Source organism: Pleurodeles waltl, chromosome 4_1 (genome assembly GCF_031143425.1).
Source record: "Pleurodeles waltl isolate 20211129_DDA chromosome 4_1, aPleWal1.hap1.20221129, whole genome shotgun sequence".
Classification (NCBI taxonomy): domain Eukaryota; kingdom Metazoa; phylum Chordata; class Amphibia; order Caudata; family Salamandridae; genus Pleurodeles; species Pleurodeles waltl.
In genome coordinates, this window is record NC_090442.1 from 39,838,761 (window position 1) to 39,844,129 (window position 5,369).

Consider the following 5,369-nt stretch of genomic DNA (forward strand, 5'->3'; position numbering starts at 1 on the left):
CAGTGAAGAAGTGGAATGGTTCTGTTGCAATATACTATCACCCTGGCAAGCTGCTACGAGGAAGAGTAAACAATATGATTAGGTTTCAGCAAAAATGTATTAGTTCAGGGTGTGCACTGATAGAGTGTTCCTTCCTAATAAATTACCTGTATTTGGACGCTCTTGGGTCGATGAATCTTTTGACCAAGTGGGGCTCTCTTCACCCGAGATTAATCAATTTAATCAAATCAATAATCAATAACGAACATAAGCAATGCCCTGATCAACATAACACTTCACAATTAATCCAGAAAACATTTCGGCGAACCATGACCTTTCGGCCATGAATAACCACACCAGTTTATTCAAAGTTAATGAATTTATTTCCCTATATTAACAAAGCTAGCACGATATAAATGTGTCTCAACACCAAATGATAGATGTAAATGAACATTAATAGCTGTCCATAACAGCGAAAAAGATGCAATCTATGCAGCATTTGAATAACAATGCATTCGATAATAGCAACGCAAACCACTAAAACTATAATCTGTAATGAGCTAATTGCATACATTAGTCAGCATAACAAGGTCTCAAATTGCATCGTGCAACAAATGAATCCTCATCTAACCTCAAATTAGCATCTGCATGTGGGACTTCATGCAAAAACAATTTAGCAACATTGATTTGGAAAACTCCTAACTAGGGCTCTCATCAAAAATCAGCAGTTGGTTACCAAAAAAAGAAACACAATGCAATTGTACATTTTCCTTTCATATTTACCAAATTCAATCAGCATTCAAGGAAGTCTTCGTCTCACAGGTACCGGTTTCCGATCAGCATGGGAAGGGGCAAAGGGGCGGGGTGGACGGGGCAATTGCCTCACAGCGGCAAGATAAAAGGACAAAACACCTACTTTATGCAAAGGGACAGATCAAAGTTAAAGTCTCTAGGGCGAGAATTTCTTAAAGTCTCTTTCTCTCGATTAGAGAAAGCATCAAAGTCTCATTCAAAATGGCGTCGAACATCAATTGGCATCGTAGAAGATGGCAAAATGACGAGGTCGGTAAGATGGGCCATAATGGCTGCAATGTCCTGCAAATGGCGGGTAATGGCTAATGGGCAATAATGTCCTCCATGGGTGCAGTGGGTAATGGCCAAAGGCTGATGGCTAAAAATGGCAATGGCTGCTTTCTTCTTGTGCACCAGGTTTAAATAAACAACAGTTCAAATCCAGTAGGATCTTCCATTGGAGGGTTCATAGGTTGGCTTCAAATTGTCCAATCAAAAACAACAATTCACAAGCTTCTACCTAGGCATACATAGGCATACATTATACGGGAACGTAAGTTGCAACATATTTTACCAATTAACTCACTTTCAGAGCTTCCATTGTCTGCACCTGCAGATTGACCTTGGAGCAAAGAAGAAGATGCCAGGCTGGCACGAAACCTTAAAGATAAGCATGTGAACCGATCTCACTGGAAAAGTACAGCTTCAAGCAGGAATACACGTTTATTAGCACATTAGAAAAACACGAGCATCTAAACCGTGAGACAAGGCAACTAGGCCGAAGCCTCCACTGAAGTTATGCTAAGTTAAAACATTTCAAACAAGCAAATCATGGCACACGTTTACGGTTATGTCAGATTAGTACAATTTTAATACATCACATTATATAAAGCACGCTTATAAATGTTGGCGAACTACTCTGAGGGCACATTTGTCCCCGTACAATCTTTATTAGTTCGGTTAAAGTCACACTTGATTATTGCAGCACTACGTTTATGCGCTAATAAATGTAAAACCTTCATTTCTGCGTCATCAATCCCTCCTCTGATGACTATTTGTCATCACACAAAACTATTCCCACAAATTTTATTCCATTAAAATTCTGTCAGTTCTCTTTGCCTTTTAGTTCCCCTTGTTCTTGCCTTGTTTTCTTCTGCCATTCTTTTCATCATTTTCTCTTCCTTCCTTCTCTTAATTCTTGCCATGATCATTAGTATTCCCCTCTTTATTCCCCAAATCCCTAAGATGCAAATTAGTACTATTAGTATTCCCTGTATTATTTTTAGTAATATTCCATTCCAAATGCCACCAAGCCAATTTCCCACTGAAGCAACTCCCTTTCCAACCTTCTCCCAAACTCCTGGTTCTTTCAATTCCTTCAAGTCTGCACTCTCTTTTGTTAGATTTGCAAGCATTGTTTTAATCTTCACACTGTTGTCTGGTATATACGTGCAACAGTGACGCGCACCAAGCATTTTGCAAACGCCACCATCCTTTGCTAAAAGAATGTCTAAGGCAAGCCTGTTTTGAAGAGTCATAGCTCTTTCTGCTGCAAGTTCAGCATCCATCAGGATTATAGCACCTGAAAACTTTGTCAACATGTTATCCACTATAGTAGACAACTTTCTTATTTTGATGGAATTCAACACAACTCCCAATGAAGGAATCATGGCTCCAAATATATCTCCTACCACAGCAGCTGCGGTCTCTCTTTTCTGGATACAATGAGATCCAGACGTCTTTGGAATCACCGATAGGTCATCCAGTTGATAAACCTTTGGGAACACTATACCCAAATAACATCTCCCCCACCATCCCTTTGGAAGACGATAATAGGCATTATGCCCACAAATGTAATATACACCAGGTATGACAGGGTCAAGTCCGTTCAGCATGAATGTCCATTTGGCCTTAAAGATAAACGTATGTTTACATTCACTCGCTCCCACGAAAATGTTATCATAATAAGATTCACCACGATATATACAAAATTTCCCTACATGCCAAGCGTCTAAAGCTATTCTCCCTTGTGTTTTTATTGCGGCAAAAGCATAATTATCTACTGAAGTCCTCTTACTTAGCTCTTTTTCTAATTTCGCATTCATTTGTGCCCTTCTATCATCTGTGCGATCTAAAAAGCTTATTTCTACTGCAGAGAGCGAGCAGGTAAGGTTTTCCCTATGAGCGTGAGCTGTTTCAAAAGGTTGCATTGGCTCGAAAAATTCCCTCATTATTTTAGCATCCCAATCTTTAGCAATCTGGCTTAGTTGCGTTATTATAGGAACATATGCAAAGGTAACATCATAATTTGAATAAAAATACTGTATGTTAGTTTGACCATAAAATCTAGAAGTTACTAAACTACATGTAATCCCATATGTAAGAGGCATGTGGTGATAAGTCACCCCTTCCGTTACCGATGTCGGTATCTATGTACACACATAACAATCTTTCGCATCCATAGTCTCAACATATTCTGTTAGTAGGCGATAGAAAACATTATACGAAAGTTTCTTCTTATCATGCAAGTGTCTCTCATCTAATTCTAGTCTTTTCAATGCGGTTAATTCAGTGACAGTAACAGGAGCAGAAGTAGAAGCATCAATTTTCTCATTCTCACCCTTACCACGCGTTGCAAGCACTATTGCCATTATTATTAGTACACATGCGGTTATCAAGCCTATACACGCATATTTACAATATTTCACTCTACTGTTTTGTGTAGCCATGATCTGTATAGAATCAGAGAGCTAGAAGCACTTATAAAGAAACGATTTAGCAATTAGTTACAAAGCTGAACGAGCGCAATGTTCACACAGTTTTCTTCAGGAGCCCAGTCACTTATCGGTTAGCAGCATTTGTCTCAATTCGGCAATAACTCAGTCTTTTATCAGTTAGCAACGTTGTCTCAAATCGGGTTTAAGAGTCAATCAGGTTATCAAAGTCTTATCAAGTTAGCAAATGTCTCATCCGGTTTAGCAATGTCTCAGCTGGTTGTATCACGTTAGATTATAGCAAGCAATGTCATTTATCACCCTTTCAATCAACAGTGTCCATAAAACTTTTCTTTTCTATTGGTATCTCTTCTTCTTCGTTCTCGAGGCTAAGAGATACAAATTCGTCGGTCCAATCGTCATTGACTACATATGCCCATTCTGGACCGGAATATCTCCTGTTTGGTATCCTTTTCCTTTTCAATTTTGCATCTCTCTTCGATTCTGCCTCACTGGTACTTTCCTCTTTGGCCAAGTCTTTTTCTTCACTTGATCTTGGTACCACGACAGACACTTCCTTTCTTTTCTCTTTCACTCTTGGCCTTTCACTGTCGTTCAACGTTTCTCTAGTTCTTAGTTTTACTGGTGATACACTTGGTCTTCTCTTTGCACTGTGTCCACTTGATGGACCTGCGATCTCTTCTGTGGAAGTTTGAACAGCTTCGTTCTGTTCTGCCTTGTCCCCTCCTTCTGGGGAGTCAATCAGGTTTTTCTTTTCTTTTTCTGTACCGTCTGATTCTGGGAAAGCCCTCCTCTGATCAGGCTCTCCTGCTTCTTCACCTCTTTCGAGCCCTTTGTCACCGTTACTTTCTCCAGGCTCTTTGTTACCTTCAGCTGCTTCAGCCTCTTTGTTACCTTCAGCTGCTTCAGGCTCTTTGCTTCCCTCAGCTGCTTCAGGCTCTTTGTCACCCTCAGATGCTTCAGGCTCTTTGTCACCTTCAGCTGCTTCGTCGCTGTCTGAGGTTTCTCCTTGGTCTTCCCCAAGTGAATCGGCTGTTTCGTCCTCAGAGAATATTTCTCTCTCTTTTATTTCTGCCTGTTCGCTTCTAGTTCTGTTTTGCTCTGTCTCAGCGCTCGGCACTTTGTTATCAGTTACTGGCAGTTTCAGCGCTTCAACTTCCTCATCTGTGGGACACAACACCTTCTTTGTATGACTGGCGTGAATCCAGTTGGGAACTCCCGCACACTTCACAGCGGTAGTGGTCGTCAGGATCACTTGGAAAGGGCCTTTCCAACGGGGTTCCAGACACGACTTCCTCACGTGCTTCTTTATCACGACCCAGTCACCTGCTTTCAGTGTGTGTCCTGGACCTTGGATCGGTGACAAGGTGGTTGCTTCCACCTGGTGAGAGAAAGAGCGAACCACGTCAGCCAGACCTTTGCAGTAGTCTAACACCATATCATCTGTAATATTCAAAAGCGCGTTTGCGGGAACTGCAGGAAGTCTCATGGCCCTGCCCATGAGAATTTCGTGCGGGGACAATCCAGTCTTTCTGTCAGGGGTGTTTCTCATTGACATTAACATCAAAGGCAATGCGTCAGGCCATTTCAAATTTGTCGATGCACATATTTTCGCCATTCTTGATTTCAGTGTACCATTCATCTGCTCCACCAGTCCTGAGGCCTCAGGGCGATAGCTACAATGCAGTTTTTGCTCAATGTTCAGCGCTGCGCAAAGTAACTTTATCACCTCGTTATTGAAGTGACTTCCTCTATCTGATTCTAAAGAGATCGGGAATCCGAAACGTGGTATCAACTCCCTCAACAATAGTTTTGCAACTGTAAGGCTGTCATTTCTACGTGTGGGGTATGCTTCAATCCAGT